At 45.8% G+C, this 27,427-nt stretch overlaps 7 non-coding genes and 4 pseudogenes across 7 annotated transcripts; all 11 read left to right on the top strand.

The window, feature by feature from the left end:
• Positions 1-5,302: 5,302 nt before the first annotated feature.
• LOC140548460 (U2 spliceosomal RNA) lies at positions 5,303-5,480 on the top strand (annotated as a pseudogene).
• Positions 5,481-5,892: 412 nt separating this feature from the next.
• Positions 5,893-6,007, top strand: LOC140548715 (U5 spliceosomal RNA). The gene has a single exon (XR_011978912.1). It is a non-coding gene; the product is annotated as a U5 spliceosomal RNA (small nuclear RNA).
• Positions 6,008-11,892: 5,885 nt separating this feature from the next.
• LOC140548449 (U2 spliceosomal RNA) lies at positions 11,893-12,069 on the top strand (annotated as a pseudogene).
• A 409-nt stretch (positions 12,070-12,478) lies between these two features.
• Positions 12,479-12,593, top strand: LOC140548504 (U5 spliceosomal RNA). The gene has a single exon (XR_011978710.1). It is a non-coding gene; the product is annotated as a U5 spliceosomal RNA (small nuclear RNA).
• Positions 12,594-12,807: 214 nt separating this feature from the next.
• LOC140548327 (U2 spliceosomal RNA) lies at positions 12,808-12,998 on the top strand. Its single transcript, XR_011978583.1, has one exon. It is a non-coding gene; the product is annotated as a U2 spliceosomal RNA (small nuclear RNA).
• A 412-nt stretch (positions 12,999-13,410) lies between these two features.
• On the top strand, positions 13,411-13,525 carry LOC140548503 (U5 spliceosomal RNA). The gene has a single exon (XR_011978709.1). It is a non-coding gene; the product is annotated as a U5 spliceosomal RNA (small nuclear RNA).
• A 5,891-nt stretch (positions 13,526-19,416) lies between these two features.
• Positions 19,417-19,592, top strand: LOC140548463 (U2 spliceosomal RNA; annotated as a pseudogene).
• Positions 19,593-20,002: 410 nt separating this feature from the next.
• Positions 20,003-20,117, top strand: LOC140548502 (U5 spliceosomal RNA). The gene has a single exon (XR_011978708.1). It is a non-coding gene; the product is annotated as a U5 spliceosomal RNA (small nuclear RNA).
• A 5,891-nt stretch (positions 20,118-26,008) lies between these two features.
• Positions 26,009-26,184, top strand: LOC140548462 (U2 spliceosomal RNA; annotated as a pseudogene).
• A 410-nt stretch (positions 26,185-26,594) lies between these two features.
• LOC140548501 (U5 spliceosomal RNA) lies at positions 26,595-26,709 on the top strand. The gene has a single exon (XR_011978707.1). It is a non-coding gene; the product is annotated as a U5 spliceosomal RNA (small nuclear RNA).
• A 214-nt stretch (positions 26,710-26,923) lies between these two features.
• Positions 26,924-27,114, top strand: LOC140548314 (U2 spliceosomal RNA). The gene has a single exon (XR_011978572.1). It is a non-coding gene; the product is annotated as a U2 spliceosomal RNA (small nuclear RNA).
• Positions 27,115-27,427: the final 313 nt, after the last annotated feature.

Genomic DNA, 27,427 nt, shown 5'->3' with positions numbered 1-27,427 from the left:
GCTCCTGGGGATGTCCCGTTTGGACTTCTCCAGGAAGCTAATCCAGAAAACTCTCTCTTTTAAACCGACTGATTTGAACTGCCTCTTGACTCTGCCCGGTAACAAAGGTTTTGATGTTAGCTTCTGCTCGGCTTCTCTGCTAAAAGATTTCTGGACTAGGCTTGAAAATGTTAAGGACCAGTTCTCCATGTTTAAGGTGGAGAAACTTTCTGACAATTCTCACAAGGTGGTGATTGTCAGAATGTTCAATGAAACCGTAACTGGAGAGGACATTGTAACATGGCTGGCAAGATTTTGCACCGTCAAAAGCCCACCTGTTAAGGTATTGGACGAGGACGGCATTTGGAACTGCTCGTGGAGAGTTCCCATTAAACAATGGGAAGACCCGAGCAGTTACCTAGGCCTGAGACAGATACCGTCCATGATAGTGTTGGGTGAAAATCGGGGCTACATATATTACCAAGGGATGCCCAAACTTTGTCGTAAGTGCGGCAAGTTTGGACACCTAGCTGAAGCGTGCCAGGAAATCGTTTGTGGGAAGTGCAGAGAAATTGGGCACACTTTTGAGGAGTGTACCAATGGCAGACGGTGTAATCTTTGTGGAGAATCATCCCATCTCTACAGAGATTGCCCCAAGTCGTTTGCCAACAAGCTTAAAGCAAGCAAAATGGCCGCCAGGCAGCATGGTGAGGGGGAGAAGGAAAAGGAGAAGGAGAAGAAAGGGGAGGAGGAGGGGGCGGTCCCTGAGGTTTTGGCGGGAGATTTGAATCTTCAGCCAGCCCCAGGGATTGGCCAAGATACAGAGGGCGGAGCTAACATCCGGGTGGAGTCAGAGCAGGAACTGGAGGCCACCCCCTCCCAATTAGCACATGAAACGGTTGGGCAGCAACAGCAAGAGGAGGAAGAAAGCACTTCCTCCCTGATCACGGTGCCGGAGGTGAGTGTGGCCTCCAGTGGGAGTGGGTCTGACGGCTCGCTCCCCAATGCTCAAGTGGGCAAAAGGCCCGCGGGGTCTCCTCTGCCAGAACTGGCAGAGAAGAAACAGAAGGCAACACAGGATCCAGGCAGTTCCTCTTCGGAAGGTCTGGATCGTCTGTGGCCTGATGAGTCCCCTAATGAGGTGTCTTTCCTACATTTTCAGTTAAAGACATCCACACCCAGGACTCTACAAGAGCTTCGCTCTGTAGGCCTGGAGGCTGGAGACACCGGCCAACCTCCTAACCCCAGAACAGTGGGGGTAAAAGAGGAGCAGGTATCACAAGAAATTATGTGATTTTTAAAATGCCTTTTTAATCTTTTATTTGTGTATTCTTTTTGTTTTATTTTTATGGTTTTTTAATTACATACCTGTCTTTTAAAACCTACACTGCTCATGGCTCTCACTATTTCAACTATCAATGTTAGGAGTGTGAGAGCCTCCACTAGAGCAGAGAGTGTCTTGTCCCTTTTAAAAGATATAAAGTCAGATGTGTTTTTACTCCAAGAGTGTGCTTTACCGTTCCTGAAGACGTACAGAGATTGGGAGCAGCGCTGGGCTGCCGGTCCCTCTCTCTGGAGCGGTTCACACTACAACAGAGCCGACGGTGTTGCTATTTTAATAAAGAACCCTCACATCTTGGTGAAGGGCAGCACTGTGGTGAGGGATGGACGGGCTCTTTTAGCAAATTTGACTTTTTTAGGAAGGGATTTTAACATTCTTAACGTGTATGGTTTTAATGATAAAAACGACAGGTATAAACTTTTAGAAGACCTGCAGCCCCACATGCTGGGGAGGGTGCCATTAGTAGTGGGAGGGGATTTTAATTGCGTTTTATCAAGAAAAGATAGGAAAAGAGTAGGGGACGATTTTAAATTAGACAAGACGTCAGTTTTATTGCAGGGCTTAGCTAAGGATTTTAAGTTAGTCGACTGTTACAGGAAAATGCATCCAGAGGAGGAGGGCTTCACCTGGTTCAGTGGTGACTGCGCCCGAGCCTCCCGCATCGACTACATTTTTACAAGAGACTGCCTGCCAACTGATGCAACATTGACCCCCCTCTGTTTTTCTGATCACCTCATGCTATCGTGCACCCTGTCTCTCCCCACCGGTGTGACTGTAGGGGGAGGGCTGTGGAGACTGAACTGCTCCCTGTTACAAGATGAAGAAATAGTTAAGAGCTACAGGGAGCAGTACAGTCTCTGGCAGACCCTCCAAGACTGTTTTGACTCACGGGCACGGTGGTGGGAAATGGTTAAACATAGGACAAAGACGTTTTTTAAAAAGATAGGGAAAGAAAAAAAGAATAGAGAGAGACGACGCATGATGGGGCTGCAAAAAAGACTACAGAGATATTTTAACCTTTTACACAGAGGCATGGATTTTAGTGAAGAAATAAAAGAAGTTAAAAGGGAAATGTCAGTTTTAAACGAAATAAAAAGTAAAGGTACAATTTTAAGAAGTAAAGAAAAAGAGGTTGATGAAGGAGAAAAATGCACACGTTACTTTTTTAAGAAAATTTTATCTAGGGGGGGAGGGATTACAAAAATAATAAAAGAAGGGAGGGAAGAAATAAAGACAGATGGGATTTTAAAAGAAGTGGAAAGTTTTTATGAAGATCTTTATAATGAGAAAAGTGTGCACACTAAAACTACGGAGGAAGTCTTAAACTTTTTAGAAAAACAAATAAAAAGTCAGGATGTTTTAACAATAAATTTTACAGGTGAGGAAATTTTAAAATGTCTTAAAGGTTTTAAAAAGTGTAAGACTCCGGGAGAGGATGGACTCCCCGTGGAATTTTATTTGACCTTTTGGGATATTTTATCAACGGACATTCTGACTGTTTTTAACGAATTTGAAAAGTATGACCGACTCCCAGACAGTTTTAGATCAGGGATAGTTACCTTACTTTTTAAGAAAGGCGACAAGACTGACCTAAAAAATTGGAGACCTATTACCCTTTTAAATGTGGATTGTAAACTTTTTAGTAAACTTTTATCTAGACGTATGTCGACTGTTTTAGAGGACGTGATCCACCCGGATCAAGCCTGCGCCGTGCCAGGAAGGAGGATCACCGACAGCCTAGTGTTGGTCAGAGACGCCATCTGTTTTGCGAGAGACAGAAACATTCGGCTTATAGTCCTAAATTTAGACTTTGAAAAAGCCTTCGATCGGGTCTCGCACCAGTACCTGCTCCAGGTACTGCAAAAAATGGGTTTCCCCGGGAGGTTTTTAAAGTGGGTGGGTCTGCTTTACACAGACATAAGCAGTCGAATTCTGGTAAACGGGCACCTCACAAAGGCGATCAGAGTTCGCTCTGGCGTCCGCCAAGGGTGTTCGTTATCTCCGCTCCTGTACGTTGCGTGCATTGAGCCACTGGCGCAGATCTTGAGAAAGGATAAATGGATCAAAGGACTGGACTTGCCAGGCGGACTGACGGCGACCTGTACTTTGTATATGGACGACGTCACGCTTTTATGTTCCGACGTTTTATCGGTCCAAAGAGCACTGGACTTGACTGACTGGTATGGAAGGGCCTCGGGCGCTAAGCTCAATAGGAGCAAGTCCGAGGCCCAGCTCTTTGGACCTTGGGGAAACATAGGCGCTGACCTGGATTTGGATTTTAAAGACAAAGATATTAAAATTTTAGGTATTAAATTTGACAAAGAGGGTGGCGGACGGGGCAACTGGACTGACGCGCTAGGGAAAGTCAGGCAACGGTTGGGTTTTTGGGGACTAAGACAGCTGACGATAGAGGGCAAAGTTTTAATAATCAAAGCTGTCATTTTACCTTTGCTTTTACTGTTGTGTTCTGTTTTTAGTCCCCCAAAGTTTTTTCTTTTAGGATTGGAGAGAGCGGTGTTTTATTTCCTGTGGGGGTCCAAGTGGGAGAGGCTGAGGAGGGCGGTGGTAAAGAAAAGGAAAGAGAACGGAGGGAAAGGGCTCCCAGACCCCCACCTGTTTTTAGGAAGCAAGTTCGCTGCTTTACACATAAAGTATGCGACGAACCCCTCCAGAGACAACAAGACCGCCGCTATGGCAAAGTTCTGGATGGGGTCGTACTTGCGAAGCATAAAGATTTTACAACTCGATTTAAGAACACCCGTCTCTTTTAATCTTTCTAAAGAATATGATTTTATTAGAAAGTTTTTAAGAAAATATGATTTAGAAAAAGAGGATTTAACGGTTTTAACTAACGCAAAATGTCTTGTCTCTCTTGTGCAGGACCGGGAAGAGGTGAGCCCAGTTCCCGGCCTCACACTAAGTGAGGCCAAGGCAGTTTGGAGGAACGCAGCCCACCCCGCTCTCCAGAATAAGCATAAAGATCTGTCGTGGATGGCGGCCCATGAGATCCTCCCGGTCAGGGCCGTGATGCACTCCCGGGGAATGGCATCCAACCCCACGTGCCCACGGCCTGGGTGTGGCGAACCAGAGACCGTGAGGCACGTGCTCTGGGAGTGCAGCGTGGCGAGGGACCTGTGGGCCATAACCGGTCCCCTGCAATGCCCGAGCCTGCCAGCAGGGGAGGTCCAGCCGTCTGTTTACCGGCTAGCGGTAAACGGGGTGGGCCAGGGCATAGACCGACTACCAGCTGAAGAGTTCACAGCGCTCTGGCTCACCCTTAACGGCGTGAAGGCCGCCCTGTGGACCTCCCGCAACCTGCTGGTGGGGAAGCGAGTGACGGTGCCCCTGCACGCTCTATCTGCGCTGGTTACATCATCGCTGCAGGGGACACCGCACGCCGACATTCGGAGGAGGGGACCGGGGTCACACGCAGGGGGGTCCAGACCACCACGGTCGCTGGCTCCCGTAGATGCACCCGGCAAGACCGTAAACAAGAAAGGAGCAGCGGGCACAGGGGAGGATCTCCGCTGAGCCCCGACACTGAAGCATCGCGACTTCTGGGGAGCGAGGTGGTGCCAGCTTGATAGTGGCTCACCCCGGTCCTGCACAAAGAGACTGTTTTAGCAAAGACTTTTAAACTGAACGGATTTTATTTGTTGAATATTTATTTGTTTGTTTATTTATTTATCTATTGAGTCTGTATTGTCTTATTTATTCCATTTATTTATTGAAACTTGTATAAGCTTTTATTGTAATTGTATTTCACTTTTTAAAAGAAAACCAAACTGGACTTTTACACACACACACACACGAAAGCTTTTATTGAATGTTTTTACTGATCTTCGCTCTTAACTGACTTTTATGTGTAAAAAATGATTTTATGTGTGTATTATTTATTAAGATGAAATATGATTGTAAAAAGAAAAGTTTCAAAAATGTTGTGAAATGAATGAAATGGAACTGAACTGAAATTGTGACAATAAAACTTTTTTCGAAAGAAAAAAAATCTGTTCTTATCAGTTTAATATCTGATACGTCCTCTATATGAGGACTATATATTAAATTGATTTTTGGAACAGGGGGCTGGAAGAGGAGCTTGCTCCTTCCGCTCCACGCATCGACCTGGTATTGCAGTACCTCCAGGAACGGTGCACCTCCTTCAAACAGTAAAAAGAAAGCTGAAGTAATGTGACCGAGTCTGTGGGGGAGGTGTTCTTTTCGAGTGCTTTTGGTTTTCCCTCCGTTTTTGTTCTTTTTTTTTTTTTTTTTTTTTTTTTTTTTTTTTTTTCTTTCTCTCTCTCTCTCTCTCTCTCTCTCTCTCTCTCCTTCTTCTTCTTCTTCTTCGGACTTTGTCTGTGTCTGTGGAGATGAGCATCTACAACTGACGCATGCCTGTTGCCTTGTGTTTCTTATTTCAGGTTAAAGTCAGCACGTGGCCAGCTTAATTTGAGGAGGAGCTGACAGGACAGGAGAAACAAGGAGGAGTTTGCTTCGCCTCTCAATCATCCCTGCCCTCCTCTAGCAACCTTGGCCCTCGGTGGGCGTCGAGAGGTCGGGGTGCTGTCAGGTATAGCTCGGGTTTCTCTTCATTCACGTATAAATCTTTCGCCTTTTACTAAAGATTTCCGTGGAGGGGAACGTTGACGAGTTTTGCCTATTTTTTGAAGACTCCGCCTTGGCGGAGCTGCTTTTTCTCTCCAAGTTTGAAAGACAGATTCGTGCCTTCGGTCACTCGCTGGAGCTTGTGCAGGTGGGTGTGGTTAATTGAATTGTATTTATTTGTTGTTCTTTCTTTCTTTCTTTGCCTTTTTTCTTTTTCGTTTTTCTTGCAAAGTAGTCACCGTGTAGTAGCTAGTTACTAACCAAGGGGCGGTCCCGCACGGGGTGGCCTGTTCGGGTTATCGCTTCTCGGCCTTTTGGCTAAGACAGCGGTCGACTCTTTTGCGTCCCAAGATCCTGGCCTTTGTGACCTTGATCTTTAACGCAGGAGAGGAGATTGTACGGATCCCAGGTTTTGCTGCATGAGTCTTGGACCGTAGACTCTGTCTGTCTCGCTTTGGGACTCATTCTTCAAACTTCAAAGGTAAGTACAATCTCTTTTTTTCTTCTTTTTGCTGTTTTAGTGGTTTTATCTATTTATTTGTATTTATTGTTTTAAAAGTTTTATCGGCCACCCGGTGCCTCCAAGCATGTCGGCTGTTCGTGCCGGCATGCGGAGGCACCACAGTGTGCGCCTTTTATTCAGAGAAGTCGAGGGGAAGCTCCTGGAGATGTCTAGGTTGGACTTCTCCAGGAAGCTAATTCAAAAGACCCTCAACTTCTCCCCGAAAGACCTGAACTGCTTGATGACTCTGCCCGGAAATAAAGGTTTCGACGTTAGCTTTTGCTCGGCTTCCCTCTTGAAAGATTTTTGGACTAGGCTTGAGACTGTTAAAGACCAGTTCTCCATGTTTAAAGTTGAGAAACTTTCTGACAATTCCCACAAGGTGGTGATTGTCAGAATGTTCAATGAAACTGTGACTGGAGAGGACATTGTTACATGGCTGGCCAGATTTTGCACCGTGAAAAGCCCACCTATTAAGGTTTTGGACGAGGACGGCATTTGGAACTGCTCGTGGCGAATTCCCATTAAACAATGGGAAGACCCGAGCAGCTACCTAGGCTTGAGACAAATACCGTCCATGATAGTGTTGGGTGAAAATCGGGGCTACATTTATTACCAAGGAATGCCCAAACTCTGTCGCAAGTGCGGCAAGTTTGGGCATCTAGCTGAAGCGTGCCAGGAAATCGTTTGTGGGAAGTGCAGAGAAATTGGGCACACTTTTGAGGAGTGTACCAATGGCAGACGGTGTAATCTTTGTGGAGAATCTTCCCATCTCTACAGAGATTGCCCCAAATCTTTTGCCAACAAGTTAAAAGCTAGCAAAATGGCCGCCAGGCAGCATGGTGAGGGGGAGAAGGAGAAGGAGAAAGTAGGGGAGGAGGAGGGGGCGGTCCCTGGGGTTTTGGCGGGAGATTCGAATCTTCAGCCAGCCCCAGGGATTGGCCAAGAATCAGAGGGCGGAGCTAACGTCCGGGCAGAGTCACAGCAGGGACTGGAGGCCACCCCCTCCCAATTAGTACAGGATAAGGAAACGGTTGGGCAGCAGCAGCAAGAGGAGGAAGAAAGCACTTCCTCCCTGATTACGGTTCCGGAGGTGAGTGTGGCCTCCAGTGGGAGTGGGTCTGATGGCTCGCTCCCCAATGCTCAAGTGGGCAAAAGGCCCGCGGGGTCTCCTCTGCCAGAACTGGCAGAGAAGAAACAGAGGGCAACACAGGATCCAGACAGTTCCTCCTCGGAAGGTCTGGATCGGCTGTGGCCCGATGAATCCCCCAATGAGGTGTCTTTCCTACATTTTAAGCTAAAGACATCCACACCCAGGACTCTACAAGAGCTTCGCTCTGTAGGCCTGGAGGCTGGAGACACCGGCCAACCTCCTAACCCCAGAACAGTGGGGGTAAAAGAGGAGCAGGTGTCACAGGAAATTATGTGATTTTTAAAATGCCTTTTTAATCTTTTATTAATGTAGTCTTTTTGTTTTATTTTTCATGGTCTTTTAATCACATACCTGTCTTTTAAAACCTACACTGCTCATGGCTCTTACTATTTCAACTATCAATGTTAGGAGTGTGAGAGCCTCCACTAGAGCAGAGAGTGTCTTGTCCCTTTTAAAAGATATAAAGTCAGATGTGTTTTTACTACAAGAGTGTGCTTTACCGTTCCTGAAGACGTACAGAGATTGGGAGCAGCGTTGGGCTGCCGGTCCCTCTCTCTGGAGCGGTTCACACTACAACAGAGCCGACGGTGTTGCTATTTTAATAAAGAACCCTCACATCTTGGTGAAGGGCAGCACTGTGGTGAGGGATGGACGGGCTCTTTTAGTAAATTTGACCTTTTTAGGAAGGGATTTTAACATTCTTAATGTGTATGGTTTTAACGATAAAAATGATAGGTATAAACTTTTAGAAGACCTGCAGCCCCACATGCTGGGGAGGGTACCTTTAGTGGTGGGAGGGGATTTTAATTGTGTTTTATCTAAAAAAGATAGGAAAAGAGTAGGGGAGGATTTTAAATTAGACAAGACATCAGTTTTATTGCAGGGGTTAGTTAAAGATTTTAAGTTAGTCGACTGCTTTAAAAAAATGCATCCAGAGGAGGAGGGCTTCACCTGGTTCAGTGGTGATTGCGCCCGAGCCTCCCGCATCGACTACATTTTTACAAGAGACTGCCCGCCAACTGATGCAACACTGACCCCCCTCTGTTTTTCTGATCACCTCCTGCTATCATGCACCCTGTCTCTCCCCACCGGTGTGACTGTAGGGGGAGGGCTGTGGAGACTGAACTGCTCCCTGTTACAAGATGAAGAAATAGTTAAGAGCTACAGGGAGCAGTACAGTCTCTGGCAGACCCTCCAAGACTGTTTTGACTCACGAGCACAGTGGTGGGAAATGGTTAAACAAAGGACGAAGACGTTTTTTAAAAAGATAGGAAGATTAAAAAAGAATAAAGAGAGACGACGCATGATGGGGCTGCAAAAAAGACTACAAAGATATTTTAACCTTTTAAATAAAGGCATTGATTTTAGTGAAGAAATAAAAGAAGTTAAAAGGGAAATGTCGGTTTTAAATGAAATAAAAAGTAAAGGAACAATTTTAAGAAGTAAAGAAAAAGAGGTCGAAGAAGGTGAGAAATGCACACGATACTTTTTTAAGAAAATTTTATCTAAGGGGGGAGGGATCACAAAAATAACAAAAGAGGGGAGGGAAGAAATAAAGACAGAGGGGATTTTAAAAGAAATTGAATGTTTTTATGAAGATCTTTATAATGAAAAAAGTGTGCAAAATAAAACAATGGAAGAGGTTTTAAACTTTTTAGAAAAACAAATAAAGTGTCAGGATGTTTTAACAGGAAATTTTACAGGTGAGGAAACTTTAAAATGTCTTAAAGGTTTTAAAAAGGGTAAGACTCCGGGAGAGGATGGACTCCCCGTCGAATTTTATTTGACCTTTTGGGACATTTTATCAACGGACATCCTGACTGTTTTTAATGAATTTGAAAAGTTTGACCGACTTCCAGACAGTTTTAGAGTAGGGATAGTCACTTTACTTTTTAAGAAAGGTGACAAGACCGACCTAAAAAACTGGAGACCGATTTCCCTTTTAAATTTTGATTGTAAACTTTTTAGTAAACTTTTATCCAGACGTATGTCGACTGTTTTAGAGGACGTGATCCACCCGGATCAAGCCTGCGCCGTGCCAGGAAGGAGGATCACCGACAGCCTAGTGTTGGTCAGAGACGCCATCTGTTTTGCGAGAGATAGAAACATTCGGCTCATAGTCCTAAATTTAGACTTTGAAAAAGCCTTCGATCGGGTCTCGCACCAGTACCTGCTCCAGGTACTGCAAAAAATGGGTTTCCCTGGGAGGTTTTTAAAGTGGGTGGGTCTGCTTTACACAGATATAAGCAGCCAAATTCTTGTAAACGGGCACCTCACAAAGGCGATCAGAGTTCGCTCTGGCGTCCGCCAAGGGTGTTCGTTATCCCCGCTCCTGTATGTTGCGTGCATTGAGCCACTGGCGCAGATCTTGAGAAAGGATAAATGGATCAAAGGACTGGACTTGCCAGGCGGACTGACGGCGACCTGTACTTTGTACATGGACGACGTTACGCTTTTATGTTCCGACGTTTTATCGGTCCAAAGAGCACTGGACTTGACTGACTGGTATGGAAGGGCCTCGGGCGCTAAGCTCAATAGGAGCAAGTCCGAGGCCCAGCTCTTTGGACCTTGGGGAAACATAGGCGCCGACTTGGATCTGGATTTTAAAGACAAAGATATAAAAATTTTAGGTATTAAATTTGACAAAGAGGGTGGCGGACGGGGCAACTGGACTGACACGTTAGGGAAAGTCAGGCAACGGTTGGGCTTTTGGGGACTAAGACAGCTGACGATAGAGGGCAAGGTTTTAATTATCAAAGCGGTGATTTTACCCTTGCTTTTACTGTTGTGTTCTGTTTTTAGTCCCCCTAGGTTTTTTCTTTTAGGATTGGAGAGAGCGGTGTTTTATTTCCTGTGGGGGTCCAAGTGGGAGAGGCTGAGGAGGGCGGTGGTGAAGAAGAGGAAGGAGAATGGAGGAAAAGGGCTCCCAGACCCCCACCTGTTTTTAGGAAGCAAGTTCGCTGCTTTACACATAAAGTATGCGACGAACCCCTCCAGAGACAACAAGACCGCCGCAATGGCAAAGTTCTGGATGGGGTCGTACTTGCGAAGCATAAAGATTTTACAACTCGATTTAAGAACACCCGTCTCTTTTAATCTTTCTAAAGAATATGATTTTATTAGGAAGTTTTTAAGAAAATATGATTTGGAAAAGGAAGATTTTACTGTTTTAACTAAAGCAAAATCTCTTGTCTCTCTTGTGCAGGACCGGGAAGAGGTGAGCCCAGTTCCCGGCCTCACACTAAGTGAGGCCAAGGCAGTTTGGAGGAACGCAGCCCACCCCGCTCTCCAGAACAAGCACAAAGACCTGTCGTGGATGGCGGCTCATGAGATCCTCCCGGTCAGGGCCGTGATGCACTCCCGGGGAATGGCATCCAACCCCACGTGCCCACGGCCGGGGTGTGGCGAACCAGAGACCGTGAGGCACGTGCTCTGGGAGTGCAGTGTGGCGAGGGACCTGTGGGCCATAACCGGTCCCCTGCAATGCCCGAGCCTGCCAGCAGGGGAGGTCCAGCCGTCTGTTTACCGGCTAGCGGTAAACGGGGTGGGCCAGGGCATAGACCGACTACCAGCTGCAGAGTTCACAGCGCTCTGGCTCACCCTTAACGGCGTGAAGGCCGCCCTGTGGACCTCCCGCAACCTGCTGGTGGGGAAACGAGTGACGGTGCCCCTGCACGCTCTTTCTGCGCTGGTCACATCATCGCTGCAGGGGACACCGCACGCCGACATTCGGAGGAGGGGACCGGGGTCACACGCAGGGGGGTCCAGACCACCACGGTCGCTGGCTCCCGTAGATGCACCCGGCAAGACCGCAACCAAGAAAGGAGCAGCGGGCACAGGGGAGGATCTCCGCTGAGCCCGGACACTGAAGCATCGCGACTTCTGGGGAGCGAGGTGGTGCCAGCTTGATAGTGGCTCATCCCGGTCCTGCACAAAGAGACTGTTTTAGCAAAGACTTTTAAACTGAACTGATTTTACTGAATGAATATTTATTTGTTTATTTATTTATTTATTGAACATTTATTGTCTTATTTATTCCATTTATTTATTGAAACTTGTATAAGCTTTTATTGTAATTGTATTTCACTTTTTAAAGAAAACCTAACTGGACTTTTACACACACATACACACGAAAGCTTTTATTGAATGTTTTTACTGATTTTTGCTCTTAACTGACTTTTATGTGTAAAAATGATCTTATGTGTGTATTGGTTTTATGAAATTATTTATTAAGATGAAATATGATTGTAAAAAGAAAAGCTTTAAAAATGTTGTAAAATGAATGAAATGGAAATTATTTGAAATTGTGACAATAAAACTTTTTTCGAAAGAAAAAAATCTGTTCTTATCAGTTTAATATCTGATACGTCCTCTATATGAGGACTATATATTAAATTGATTTTTGGAACAGGGGGCTGGAAGAGGAGCTTGCTCCTTCCGCTCCACGCATCGACCTGGTATTGCAGTACCTCCAGGAACGGTGCACCTCCTTCAAACAGTAAAAAGAAAGCTGAAGTAATGTGACCGAGTCTGTGGGGGAGGTGTTCTTTTCGAGTGCTTTTGGTTTTCCCTCCGTTTTTGTTCTTTTTTTTTTTTTTTTTTTTTTTTTTTTTTTTTTTTTCTTTCTCTCTCTCTCTCTCTCTCTCTCTCTCTCCTTCTTCTTCTTCTTCTTCGGACTTTGTCTGTGTCTGTGGAGATGAGCATCTACAACTGACGCATGCCTGTTGCCTTGTGTTTCTTATTTCAGGTTAAAGTCAGCACGTGGCCAGCTTAATTTGAGGAGGAGCTGACAGGACAGGAGAAACAAGGAGGAGTTTGCTTCGCCTCTCAATCATCCCTGCCCTCCTCTAGCAACCTTGGCCCTCGGTGGGCGTCGAGAGGTCGGGGTGCTGTCAGGTATAGCTCGGGTTTCTCTTCATTCACGTATAAATCTTTCGCCTTTTACTAAAGATTTCCGTGGAGGGGAACGTTGACGAGTTTTGCCTATTTTTTGAAGGCTCCGCCTTGGCGGAGCTGCTTTTTCTCTCCAAGTTTGAAAGACAGATTCGTGCCTTCGGTCACTCGCTGGAGCTTGTGCAGGTGGGTGTGGTTAATTGAATTGTATTTATTTGTTGTTCTTTCTTTCTTTCTTTGCCTTTTTTCTTTTTCGTTTTTCTTGCAAAGTAGTCACCGTGTAGTAGCTAGTTACTAACCAAGGGGCGGTCCCGCACGGGGTGGCCTGTTCGGGTTATCGCTTCTCGGCCTTTTGGCTAAGATCAAGTGTAGTATCTGTTCTTATCAGTTTAATATCTGATACGTCCTCTATATGAGGACTATATATTAAATTGATTTTTGGAACAGGGGGCTGGAAGAGGAGCTTGCTCCTTCCGCTCCACGCATCGACCTGGTATTGCAGTACCTCCAGGAACGGTGCACCTCCTTCAAACAGTAAAAAGAAAGCTGAAGTAATGTGACCGAGTCTGTGGGGGAGGTGTTCTTTTCGAGTGCTTTTGGTTTTCCCTCCGTTTTTGTTCTTTTTTTTTTTTTTTTTTTTTTTTTTTTTTTTTTTTCTTTCTCTCTCTCTCTCTCTCTCTCTCTCTCTCTCTCCTTCTTCTTCTTCTTCTTCGGACTTTGTCTGTGTCTGTGGAGATGAGCATCTACAACTGACGCATGCCTGTTGCCTTGTGTTTCTTATTTCAGGTTAAAGTCAGCACGTGGCCAGCTTAATTTGAGGAGGAGCTGACAGGACAGGAGAAACAAGGAGGAGTTTGCTTCGCCTCTCAATCATCCCTGCCCTCCTCTAGCAACCTTGGCCCTCGGTGGGCGTCGAGAGGTCGGGGTGCTGTCAGGTATAGCTCGGGTTTCTCTTCATTCACGTATAAATCTTTCGCCTTTTACTAAAGATTTCCGTGGAGGGGAACGTTGACGAGTTTTGCCTATTTTTTGAAGGCTCCGCCTTGGCGGAGCTGCTTTTTCTCTCCAAGTTTGAAAGACAGATTCGTGCCTTCGGTCACTCGCTGGAGCTTGTGCAGGTGGGTGTGGTTAATTGAATTGTATTTATTTGTTGTTCTTTCTTTCTTTCTTTGCCTTTTTTCTTTTTCGTTTTTCTTGCAAAGTAGTCACCGTGTAGTAGCTAGTTACTAACCAAGGGGCGGTCCCGCACGGGGTGGCCTGTTCGGGTTATCGCTTCTCGGCCTTTTGGCTAAGACAGCGGTCGACTCTCTCGCGTCCTGAGATCTTGGTCTTTGTGACCCTGGTTCTTAACGCTAGAGAGTAGATTGTACGGATCCCGGGTTTTGTCGCGTGAGTCTTGGACCGTAGACTCTGTCTGTCTCGCTTTGGGACTCATTCTTCAACTTCTAAGGTAAGTACAATCTCTTTTTTCCTTTTTGCTGTTTTTAGTGGTTTTATTTATTTATTTGTATTTATTGTTTTAAGAGTTTTATCGGCCACCCGGTGCCTCCAAGCATGTCGGCTGTACGTGCCGGCATGCGGAGGCACCACAGTGTGCGCCTTTTATTCAGAGAAGTCGAGGGGAAGCTCCTGGAGATGTCTAGGTTGGACTTCTCCAGGAAGCTAATCCAAAAGACCCTCAACTTCTCGCCCAAAGACCTGAACTGCTTAATGACTCTGCCCGGAAATAAAGGATTTGACGTTAGCTTTTGCTCGGCTTCCCTCTTGAAAGATTTTTGGACTAGGCTTGAGACTGTTAAAGACCAGTTCTCCATGTTTAAAGTTGAGAAACTTTCTGACAATTCTCACAAGGTGGTGATTGTCAGAATGTTCAATGAAACTGTGACTGGAGAGGACATTGTTACATGGCTGGCCAGATTTTGCACCGTGAAAAGCCCCCCTATTAAGGTTTTGGACGAGGACGGCATTTGGAACTGCTCGTGGCGAATTCCCATTAAACAATGGGAAGACCCGAGCAGTTACCTAGGCCTGAGACAGATACCGTCTATGATAGTGTTGGGCGAAAATCGCGGCTACATTTATTACCAAGGAATGCCCAAACTCTGTCGCAAGTGCGGCAAGTTTGGGCATCTAGCTGAAGCGTGCCAGGAAATCGTGTGTGGGAAGTGTAGAGAAATTGGGCACACTTTTGAGGAGTGTACCAATGGCAGACGGTGTAATCTTTGTGGAGAATCTTCCCATCTCTACAGAGATTGCCCCAAATCTTTTGCCAACAAGCTAAAAGCTAACAAAATGGCTGCCAGGCAGCATGGTGAGGGGGAGAAGGAGAAGGAGAAGGAGAAAGTAGGGGAGGAGGAGGGGGCGGTCCCTGGGGTTTTGGCGGGAGATTCAAATCTTCAGCCAGCCCCAGGGATTGGCCAAGAATCAGAGGGCGGAGCTAACATCCGGGCAGAGTCAGAGCAGGAACTGGAGGCCACCCCCTCCCAATTAGCACAGGAAAAGGAAATGGTTGGGCAGCAGCAGCTAGAGGAGGAAGAAAGCACTTCCTCCTTGATCACGGTGCCGGAGGTGAGTGTGGCCTCCAGTGGGAGTGGGTCTGATGGCTCGCTCCCCAATGCTCAAGTGGGCAAAAGGCCCGCGGGGTCTCCTCTGCCAGAACTGGCAGAGAAGAAACAGAGGGCTACACAGGATCCAGACAGTTCCTCTTCGGAAGGTCTGGATCGGCTGTGGCCCGATGAATCCCCCAATGAGGTGTCTTTTCTTCATTTTAAGCTAAAGACATCCACACCCAGGACTCTACAAGAGCTTCGCTCTGTAGGCCTGGAGGCTGGAGACACCGGCCAACCTCCTAACCCCAGATCAGTGGGGGTAAAAGAGGAGCAGGTGTCACAAGAAATTATGTGATTTTTAAAATGCCTTTTTAATCTTTTATTTATGTAGTCTTTTTGTTTTATCTTCATGGTCTTTTAATTATATACCTGTCTTTTAAAACCTACACTGCTCATGGCTCTCACTATTTCAACTATCAATGTTAGGAGTGTGAGAGCCTCCACTAGAGCAGAGAGTGTCTTGTCCCTTTTAAAAGATATAAAGTCAGATGTGTTTTTACTTCAAGAGTGTGCTTTACCGTTCCTGAAGACGTACAGAGATTGGGAGCAGCGCTGGGCTGCCGGTCCCTCTCTCTGGAGCGGTTCACACTACAACAGAGCCGACGGTGTTGCTATTTTAATAAAGAACCCTCACATCTTGGTGAAGGGCAGCACTGTGGTGAGGGATGGACGGGCTCTTTTAGTAAATTTGACTTTTTTAGGAAGGGATTTTAACATTCTTAACGTGTACGGTTTTAACGACAAAAATGACAGGTATAAACTTTTAGAAGACCTGCAGCCCCACATGCTGGGGAGGGTGCCATTAGTAGTGGGAGGGGATTTTAATTGCGTTTTATCAAGAAAAGACAGAAAAAGAGTAGGGGATGATTTTAAACTAGACAAGACATCAGTTTTATTGCAGGGTTTAGTTAAGGATTTTAAGCTAGTCGACTGTTATAGAAAAATGCATCCAGAGGAGGAGGGCTTCACCTGGTTCAGTGGTGATTGCGCCCGAGCCTCCCGCATCGACTACATTTTCACAAGAGACTGCCCGCCGACTGATGCTACATTGACCCCCCTCTGTTTTTCTGATCACCTCATGCTATTGTGCACCCTGTCTCTCCCCACCGGTGTGACTGTAGGGGGAGGGCTGTGGAGACTGAACTGCTCCCTGTTACAAGATGAAGAAATAGTTAAGAGCTACAGGGAGCAGTACAGTCTCTGGCAGACCCTCCAAGACTGTTTTGATTCACGGGCACAGTGGTGGGAAATGGTAAAACAAAGGACAAAGACGTTTTTTAAAAAGATAGGAAGATTAAAAAAGAATAAAGAGAGACGACGCATGATGGGGCTGCAAAAAAGACTACAACGATATTTTAACCTTTTAAATAAAGGCATTGATTTTAGTGAAGAAATAAAGGATCTTAAAAGGGAAATGTCGGTTTTAAATGAAATAAAAAGTAAAGGAACAATTTTAAGAAGTAAAGAAAAAGAGGTCGAAGAAGGTGAGAAATGCACACGCTACTTTTTTAAGAAAATTTTATCTAGGGGGGGAGGGATTACAAAAATTACAAAAGATGGGAGGGAACAAATAAATACAGAGGGGATTTTAAAAGAAGTTGAATGTTTTTATCAAGAACTTTATGAAGAGAAAAGTGTGCAAAATAAAACGATGGAAGAGGTTTTAAATTTTCTAGAAAAACAAATAGAAAGTCAGGATGTTTTAACAAGAAATTTTACAGGAGAGGAAATTTTAAAATGTCTTAAAGGTTTTAAAAAGTGTAAGACTCCGGGAGAGGATGGACTCCCCGTGGAATTTTATTTGACCTTTTGGGACATTTTATCAACGGACATTCTGACTGTTTTTAATGAATTCGAAACTTTTGACCGACTTCCAGACAGTTTTAGGTCAGGGATAGTTACTTTACTTTTCAAAAAAGGAGACAAGACCGACTTAAAAAACTGGAGACCAATAACCCTTTTAAATGTTGATTGTAAACTTTTTAGTAAACTTTTATCTAGACGCATGTCGACTGTTTTAGAGGACGTGATCCACCCGGATCAAGCCTGCGCCGTGCCAGGAAGGAGGATCACCGACAGCCTAGTGTTGGTCAGAGACGCCATCTGTTTTGCGAGAGACAGAAACATTCGGCTCATAGTCCTAAATTTAGACTTTGAAAAAGCCTTCGATCGGGTCTCGCACCAGTACCTGCTCCAGGTACTGCAAAAAATGGGTTTCCCCGGGAGGTTTTTAAAGTGGGTGGGTCTGCTTTACACAGATATAAGCAGTCAAATCTTGGTAAACGGGCACCTCACAAAGGCGATCAGAGTTCGCTCTGGCGTCCGCCAAGGGTGTTCGTTATCCCCGCTCCTGTACGTTGCGTGCATTGAGCCACTGGCGCAGATCTTGAGAAAGGACAAATGGATCAAAGGACTGGACTTGCCAGGCGGACTGACGGCGACCTGTACTTTGTATATGGACGACGTCACGCTTTTATGTTCCGACGTTTTATCGGTCCAAAGAGCACTGGACTTGACTGACTGGTATGGAAGGGCCTCGGGCGCTAAGCTCAATAGGAGCAAGTCCGAGGCCCAGCTCTTTGGACCTTGGGGAAACATAGGCGCTGACCTGGATTTGGATTTTAAAGAAAAAGATATAAAAATTTTAGGAATTAAATTTGACGAAGAGGGCGGCGGACGGGGCAACTGGACTGACTCTCTAGGGAAAGTCAGGCAACGGTTGGGTTTCTGGGGACTAAGACAGCTGACGATAGAGGGCAAGGTTTTAATAATCAAAGCTGTTATTTTACCTTTGCTTTTACTGTTGTGTTCTGTTTTTAGTCCCCCAAAGTTTTTTCTTTTAGGATTGGAGAGAGCTGTGTTTTATTTCCTGTGGGGGTCCAAGTGGGAGAGGCTGAGGAGGGCGGTGATGAAGAAGAGAAAGGAGAATGGAGGAAAAGGGCTCCCAGACCCCCACCTGTTTATAGGAAGCAAGTTCGCTGCTTTACACATAAAGTATGCGACGAACCCCTCCAGAGACAACAAGACCGCCGCTATGGCAAAGTTCTGGATGGGGTCGTACTTGCGTAGCTTAAAGATTTTACAATTGGATTTAAGAACACCAGTCTCTTTTAATCTTTCTAAAGAATATGATTTTATTAGAAAGTTTTTAAGAAAATATGATTTAGAGAAAGAAGATTTTACTGTTTTAACTAACGCGAAATCTCTTGTCTCTCTTGTGCAGGACCGGGAAGAGGTGAGCCCAGTTCCAGGCCTCACACTAAGTGAGGCCAAGGCAGTTTGGAGGAACGCAGCCCACCCCGCTCTCCAGAACAAGCACAAAGACCTGTCGTGGATGGCGGCCCATGAGATCCTCCCGGTCAGGGCCGTGATGCACTCCCGGGGAATGGCATCCAACCCCACGTGCCCACGGCCGGGGTGTGGCGAACCAGAGACCGTGAGGCACGTGCTCTGGGAGTGCAGTGTGGCGAGGGACCTGTGGGCCATAACCGGTCCCCTGCAATGCCCGAGCCTGCCAGCAGGGGAGGTCCAGCCGTCTGTTTACCGGCTAGCGGTAAACGGGGTGGGCCAGGGCATAGACCGACTACCAGCTGCAGAGTTCACAGCGCTCTGGCTCACCCTTAACGGCGTGAAGGCCGCCCTGTGGACCTCCCGCAACCTGCTGGTGGGGAAGCGAGTGACGGTGCCCCTGCACGCTCTTTCTGCGCTGGTCACATCATCGCTGCAGGGGACACCGCACGCCGACATTCGGAGGAGGGGACCGGGGTCACACGCAGGGGGGTCCAGACCACCACGGTCGCTGGCTCCCGTAGATGCACCCGGCAAGACCGCAACGAAGAAAGGAGCAGCGGGCACAGGGGAGGATCTCCGCTGAGCCCGGACACTGAAGCATCGTGACTTCTGGGGAGCGAGGTGGTGCCAGCTTGATAGTGGCTCACCCCGGTCCTGCACAAAGAGACTGTTTTAGCAAAGACTTTTAAACCGAACGGATTTTACTGAATGAATATTTATGTGTTTGTTTATTTATTTATCTATTGATTATTTATTGTCTTATTTATTCCATTTATTTATTGAAACTTGTATAAGCTTTTATTGTAATTGTATTTCACTTTTTAAAGAAAACCAAACTGGGCTTTTACACACACACACACACGAAAGCTTTTATTGAATGTTTTTACTGATTTTTGCTCTTAACTGACTTTTATGTGTAAAAATGATCTTATGTGTGTATTGGGTTTATGAAATTATTTATTAAGATGAAATATGATTGTAAAAAGAAAAGCTTTAAAAATGTTGTAAAATGAATGAAATGGAAATTATTTGAAATTGTGACAATAAAACTTTTTTCGAAAGAAAAAATCTGTTCTTATCAGTTTAATATCTGATACGTCCTCTATATGAGGACTATATATTAAATTGATTTTTGGAACAGGGGGCTGGAAGAGGAGCTTGCTCCTTCCGCTCCACGCATCGACCTGGTATTGCAGTACCTCCAGGAACGGTGCACCTCCTTCAAACAGTAAAAAGAAAGCTGAAGTAATGTGACCGAGTCTGTGGGGGAGGTGTTCTTTTCGAGTGCTTTTGGTTTTCCCTCCGTTTTTGTTCTTTTTTTTTTTTTTTTTTTTTTTTTTTTTTTTTTTTCTTTCTCTCTCTCTCTCTCTCTCTCTCTCTCTCTCCTTCTTCTTCTTCTTCTTCGGACTTTGTCTGTGTCTGTGGAGATGAGCATCTACAACTGACGCATGCCTGTTGCCTTGTGTTTCTTATTTCAGGTTAAAGTCAGCACGTGGCCAGCTTAATTTGAGGAGGAGCTGACAGGACAGGAGAAACAAGGAGGAGTTTGCTTCGCCTCTCAATCATCCCTGCCCTCCTCTAGCAACCTTGGCCCTCGGTGGGCGTCGAGAGGTCGGGGTGCTGTCAGGTATAGCTCGGGTTTCTCTTCATTCACGTATAAATCTTTCGCCTTTTACTAAAGATTTCCGTGGAGGGGAACGTTGACGAGTTTTGCCTATTTTTTGAAGGCTCCGCCTTGGCGGAGCTGCTTTTTCTCTCCAAGTTTGAAAGACAGATTCGTGCCTTCGGTCACTCGCTGGAGCTTGTGCAGGTGGGTGTGGTTAATTGAATTGTATTTATTTGTTGTTCTTTCTTTCTTTCTTTGCCTTTTTTCTTTTTCGTTTTTCTTGCAAAGTAGTCACCGTGTAGTAGCTAGTTACTAACCAAGGGGCGGTCCCGCACGGGGTGGCCTGTTCGGGTTATCGCTTCTCGGCCTTTTGGCTAAGACAGCGGTCGACTCTCTCGCGTCCTGAGATCTTGGTCTTTGTGACCCTGGTTCTTAACGCTAGAGAGTAGATTGTACGGATCCCGGGTTTTGTCGCGTGAGTCTTGGACCGTAGACTCTGTCTGTCTCGCTTTGGGACTCATTCTTCAACTTCTAAGGTAAGTACAATCTCTTTTTTCCTTTTTGCTGTTTTTAGTGGTTTTATTTATTTATTTGTATTTATTGTTTTAAGAGTTTTATCGGCCACCCGGTGCCTCCAAGCATGTCGGCTGTACGTGCCGGCATGCGGAGGCACCACAGTGTGCGCCTTTTATTCAGAGAAGTCGAGGGGAAGCTCCTGGAGATGTCTAGGTTGGACTTCTCCAGGAAGCTAATCCAAAAGACCCTCAACTTCTCGCCCAAAGACCTGAACTGCTTAATGACTCTGCCCGGAAATAAAGGATTTGACGTTAGCTTTTGCTCGGCTTCCCTCTTGAAAGATTTTTGGACTAGGCTTGAGACTGTTAAAGACCAGTTCTCCATGTTTAAAGTTGAGAAACTTTCTGACAATTCTCACAAGGTGGTGATTGTCAGAATGTTCAATGAAACTGTGACTGGAGAGGACATTGTTACATGGCTGGCCAGATTTTGCACCGTGAAAAGCCCCCCTATTAAGGTTTTGGACGAGGACGGCATTTGGAACTGCTCGTGGCGAATTCCCATTAAACAATGGGAAGACCCGAGCAGTTACCTAGGCCTGAGACAGATACCGTCTATGATAGTGTTGGGCGAAAATCGCGGCTACATTTATTACCAAGGAATGCCCAAACTCTGTCGCAAGTGCGGCAAGTTTGGGCATCTAGCTGAAGCGTGCCAGGAAATCGTGTGTGGGAAGTGTAGAGAAATTGGGCACACTTTTGAGGAGTGTACCAATGGCAGACGGTGTAATCTTTGTGGAGAATCTTCCCATCTCTACAGAGATTGCCCCAAATCTTTTGCCAACAAGCTAAAAGCTAACAAAATGGCTGCCAGGCAGCATGGTGAGGGGGAGAAGGAGAAGGAGAAGGAGAAAGTAGGGGAGGAGGAGGGGGCGGTCCCTGGGGTTTTGGCGGGAGATTCAAATCTTCAGCCAGCCCCAGGGATTGGCCAAGAATCAGAGGGCGGAGCTAACATCCGGGCAGAGTCAGAGCAGGAACTGGAGGCCACCCCCTCCCAATTAGCACAGGAAAAGGAAATGGTTGGGCAGCAGCAGCTAGAGGAGGAAGAAAGCACTTCCTCCTTGATCACGGTGCCGGAGGTGAGTGTGGCCTCCAGTGGGAGTGGGTCTGATGGCTCGCTCCCCAATGCTCAAGTGGGCAAAAGGCCCGCGGGGTCTCCTCTGCCAGAACTGGCAGAGAAGAAACAGAGGGCTACACAGGATCCAGACAGTTCCTCTTCGGAAGGTCTGGATCGGCTGTGGCCCGATGAATCCCCCAATGAGGTGTCTTTTCTTCATTTTAAGCTAAAGACATCCACACCCAGGACTCTACAAGAGCTTCGCTCTGTAGGCCTGGAGGCTGGAGACACCGGCCAACCTCCTAACCCCAGATCAGTGGGGGTAAAAGAGGAGCAGGTGTCACAAGAAATTATGTGATTTTTAAAATGCCTTTTTAATCTTTTATTTATGTAGTCTTTTTGTTTTATCTTCATGGTCTTTTAATTATATACCTGTCTTTTAAAACCTACACTGCTCATGGCTCTCACTATTTCAACTATCAATGTTAGGAGTGTGAGAGCCTCCACTAGAGCAGAGAGTGTCTTGTCCCTTTTAAAAGATATAAAGTCAGATGTGTTTTTACTTCAAGAGTGTGCTTTACCGTTCCTGAAGACGTACAGAGATTGGGAGCAGCGCTGGGCTGCCGGTCCCTCTCTCTGGAGCGGTTCACACTACAACAGAGCCGACGGTGTTGCTATTTTAATAAAGAACCCTCACATCTTGGTGAAGGGCAGCACTGTGGTGAGGGATGGACGGGCTCTTTTAGTAAATTTGACTTTTTTAGGAAGGGATTTTAACATTCTTAACGTGTACGGTTTTAACGACAAAAATGACAGGTATAAACTTTTAGAAGACCTGCAGCCCCACATGCTGGGGAGGGTGCCATTAGTAGTGGGAGGGGATTTTAATTGCGTTTTATCAAGAAAAGACAGAAAAAGAGTAGGGGATGATTTTAAACTAGACAAGACATCAGTTTTATTGCAGGGTTTAGTTAAGGATTTTAAGCTAGTCGACTGTTATAGAAAAATGCATCCAGAGGAGGAGGGCTTCACCTGGTTCAGTGGTGATTGCGCCCGAGCCTCCCGCATCGACTACATTTTCACAAGAGACTGCCCGCCGACTGATGCTACATTGACCCCCCTCTGTTTTTCTGATCACCTCATGCTATTGTGCACCCTGTCTCTCCCCACCGGTGTGACTGTAGGGGGAGGGCTGTGGAGACTGAACTGCTCCCTGTTACAAGATGAAGAAATAGTTAAGAGCTACAGGGAGCAGTACAGTCTCTGGCAGACCCTCCAAGACTGTTTTGATTCACGGGCACAGTGGTGGGAAATGGTAAAACAAAGGACAAAGACGTTTTTTAAAAAGATAGGAAGATTAAAAAAGAATAAAGAGAGACGACGCATGATGGGGCTGCAAAAAAGACTACAACGATATTTTAACCTTTTAAATAAAGGCATTGATTTTAGTGAAGAAATAAAGGATCTTAAAAGGGAAATGTCGGTTTTAAATGAAATAAAAAGTAAAGGAACAATTTTAAGAAGTAAAGAAAAAGAGGTCGAAGAAGGTGAGAAATGCACACGCTACTTTTTTAAGAAAATTTTATCTAGGGGGGGAGGGATTACAAAAATTACAAAAGATGGGAGGGAACAAATAAATACAGAGGGGATTTTAAAAGAAGTTGAATGTTTTTATCAAGAACTTTATGAAGAGAAAAGTGTGCAAAATAAAACGATGGAAGAGGTTTTAAATTTTCTAGAAAAACAAATAGAAAGTCAGGATGTTTTAACAAGAAATTTTACAGGAGAGGAAATTTTAAAATGTCTTAAAGGTTTTAAAAAGTGTAAGACTCCGGGAGAGGATGGACTCCCCGTGGAATTTTATTTGACCTTTTGGGACATTTTATCAACGGACATTCTGACTGTTTTTAATGAATTCGAAACTTTTGACCGACTTCCAGACAGTTTTAGGTCAGGGATAGTTACTTTACTTTTCAAAAAAGGAGACAAGACCGACTTAAAAAACTGGAGACCAATAACCCTTTTAAATGTTGATTGTAAACTTTTTAGTAAACTTTTATCTAGACGCATGTCGACTGTTTTAGAGGACGTGATCCACCCGGATCAAGCCTGCGCCGTGCCAGGAAGGAGGATCACCGACAGCCTAGTGTTGGTCAGAGACGCCATCTGTTTTGCGAGAGACAGAAACATTCGGCTCATAGTCCTAAATTTAGACTTTGAAAAAGCCTTCGATCGGGTCTCGCACCAGTACCTGCTCCAGGTACTGCAAAAAATGGGTTTCCCCGGGAGGTTTTTAAAGTGGGTGGGTCTGCTTTACACAGATATAAGCAGTCAAATCTTGGTAAACGGGCACCTCACAAAGGCGATCAGAGTTCGCTCTGGCGTCCGCCAAGGGTGTTCGTTATCCCCGCTCCTGTACGTTGCGTGCATTGAGCCACTGGCGCAGATCTTGAGAAAGGACAAATGGATCAAAGGACTGGACTTGCCAGGCGGACTGACGGCGACCTGTACTTTGTATATGGACGACGTCACGCTTTTATGTTCCGACGTTTTATCGGTCCAAAGAGCACTGGACTTGACTGACTGGTATGGAAGGGCCTCGGGCGCTAAGCTCAATAGGAGCAAGTCCGAGGCCCAGCTCTTTGGACCTTGGGGAAACATAGGCGCTGACCTGGATTTGGATTTTAAAGAAAAAGATATAAAAATTTTAGGAATTAAATTTGACGAAGAGGGCGGCGGACGGGGCAACTGGACTGACTCTCTAGGGAAAGTCAGGCAACGGTTGGGTTTCTGGGGACTAAGACAGCTGACGATAGAGGGCAAGGTTTTAATAATCAAAGCTGTTATTTTACCTTTGCTTTTACTGTTGTGTTCTGTTTTTAGTCCCCCAAAGTTTTTTCTTTTAGGATTGGAGAGAGCTGTGTTTTATTTCCTGTGGGGGTCCAAGTGGGAGAGGCTGAGGAGGGCGGTGATGAAGAAGAGAAAGGAGAATGGAGGAAAAGGGCTCCCAGACCCCCACCTGTTTATAGGAAGCAAGTTCGCTGCTTTACACATAAAGTATGCGACGAACCCCTCCAGAGACAACAAGACCGCCGCTATGGCAAAGTTCTGGATGGGGTCGTACTTGCGTAGCTTAAAGATTTTACAATTGGATTTAAGAACACCAGTCTCTTTTAATCTTTCTAAAGAATATGATTTTATTAGAAAGTTTTTAAGAAAATATGATTTAGAGAAAGAAGATTTTACTGTTTTAACTAACGCGAAATCTCTTGTCTCTCTTGTGCAGGACCGGGAAGAGGTGAGCCCAGTTCCAGGCCTCACACTAAGTGAGGCCAAGGCAGTTTGGAGGAACGCAGCCCACCCCGCTCTCCAGAACAAGCACAAAGACCTGTCGTGGATGGCGGCCCATGAGATCCTCCCGGTCAGGGCCGTGATGCACTCCCGGGGAATGGCATCCAACCCCACGTGCCCACGGCCGGGGTGTGGCGAACCAGAGACCGTGAGGCACGTGCTCTGGGAGTGCAGTGTGGCGAGGGACCTGTGGGCCATAACCGGTCCCCTGCAATGCCCGAGCCTGCCAGCAGGGGAGGTCCAGCCGTCTGTTTACCGGCTAGCGGTAAACGGGGTGGGCCAGGGCATAGACCGACTACCAGCTGCAGAGTTCACAGCGCTCTGGCTCACCCTTAACGGCGTGAAGGCCGCCCTGTGGACCTCCCGCAACCTGCTGGTGGGGAAGCGAGTGACGGTGCCCCTGCACGCTCTTTCTGCGCTGGTCACATCATCGCTGCAGGGGACACCGCACGCCGACATTCGGAGGAGGGGACCGGGGTCACACGCAGGGGGGTCCAGACCACCACGGTCGCTGGCTCCCGTAGATGCACCCGGCAAGACCGCAACGAAGAAAGGAGCAGCGGGCACAGGGGAGGATCTCCGCTGAGCCCGGACACTGAAGCATCGTGACTTCTGGGGAGCGAGGTGGTGCCAGCTTGATAGTGGCTCACCCCGGTCCTGCACAAAGAGACTGTTTTAGCAAAGACTTTTAAACCGAACGGATTTTACTGAATGAATATTTATGTGTTTGTTTATTTATTTATCTATTGATTATTTATTGTCTTATTTATTCCATTTATTTATTGAAACTTGTATAAGCTTTTATTGTAATTGTATTTCACTTTTTAAAGAAAACCAAACTGGGCTTTTACACACACACACACACGAAAGCTTTTATTGAATGTTTTTACTGATTTTTGCTCTTAACTGACTTTTATGTGTAAAAATGATCTTATGTGTGTATTGGGTTTATGAAATTATTTATTAAGATGAAATATGATTGTAAAAAGAAAAGCTTTAAAAATGTTGTAAAATGAATGAAATGGAAATTATTTGAAATTGTGACAATAAAACTTTTTTCGAAAGAAAAAATCTGTTCTTATCAGTTTAATATCTGATACGTCCTCTATATGAGGACTATATATTAAATTGATTTTTGGAACAGGGGGCTGGAAGAGGAGCTTGCTCCTTCCGCTCCACGCATCGACCTGGTATTGCAGTACCTCCAGGAACGGTGCACCTCCTTCAAACAGTAAAAAGAAAGCTGAAGTAATGTGACCGAGTCTGTGGGGGAGGTGTTCTTTTCGAGTGCTTTTGGTTTTCCCTCCGTTTTTGTTCTTTTTTTTTTTTTTTTTTTTTTTTTTTTTTTTTTTTCTTTCTCTCTCTCTCTCTCTCTCTCTCTCTCTCTCCTTCTTCTTCTTCTTCTTCGGACTTTGTCTGTGTCTGTGGAGATGAGCATCTACAACTGACGCATGCCTGTTGCCTTGTGTTTCTTATTTCAGGTTAAAGTCAGCACGTGGCCAGCTTAATTTGAGGAGGAGCTGACAGGACAGGAGAAACAAGGAGGAGTTTGCTTCGCCTCTCAATCATCCCTGCCCTCCTCTAGCAACCTTGGCCCTCGGTGGGCGTCGAGAGGTCGGGGTGCTGTCAGGTATAGCTCGGGTTTCTCTTCATTCACGTATAAATCTTTCGCCTTTTACTAAAGATTTCCGTGGAGGGGAACGTTGACGAGTTTTGCCTATTTTTTGAAGGCTCCGCCTTGGCGGAGCTGCTTTTTCTCTCCAAGTTTGAAAGACAGATTCGTGCCTTCGGTCACTCGCTGGAGCTTGTGCAGGTGGGTGTGGTTAATTGAATTGTATTTATTTGTTGTTCTTTCTTTCTTTCTTTGCCTTTTTTCTTTTTCGTTTTTCTTGCAAAGTAGTCACCGTGTAGTAGCTAGTTACTAACCAAGGGGCGGTCCCGCACGGGGTGGCCTGTTCGGGTTATCGCTTCTCGGCCTTTTGGCTAAGATCAAGTGTAGTATCTGTTCTTATCAGTTTAATATCTGATACGTCCTCTATATGAGGACTATATATTAAATTGATTTTTGGAACAGGGGGCTGGAAGAGGAGCTTGCTCCTTCCGCTCCACGCATCGACCTGGTATTGCAGTACCTCCAGGAACGGTGCACCTCCTTCAAACAGTAAAAAGAAAGCTGAAGTAATGTGACCGAGTCTGTGGGGGAGGTGTTCTTTTCGAGTGCTTTTGGTTTTCCCTCCGTTTTTGTTCTTTTTTTTTTTTTTTTTTTTTTTTTTTTTTTTTTTTCTTTCTCTCTCTCTCTCTCTCTCTCTCTCTCTCTCTCTCCTTCTTCTTCTTCTTCTTCGGACTTTGTCTGTGTCTGTGGAGATGAGCATCTACAACTGACGCATGCCTGTTGCCTTGTGTTTCTTATTTCAGGTTAAAGTCAGCACGTGGCCAGCTTAATTTGAGGAGGAGCTGACAGGACAGG

The sequence above is a fragment of the Salminus brasiliensis genome, chromosome 25 (genome assembly GCF_030463535.1).
Source record: "Salminus brasiliensis chromosome 25, fSalBra1.hap2, whole genome shotgun sequence".
NCBI lineage: Eukaryota > Metazoa > Chordata > Actinopteri > Characiformes > Bryconidae > Salminus > Salminus brasiliensis.
This window is presented reverse-complemented; position numbering and strand designations above follow the sequence as displayed.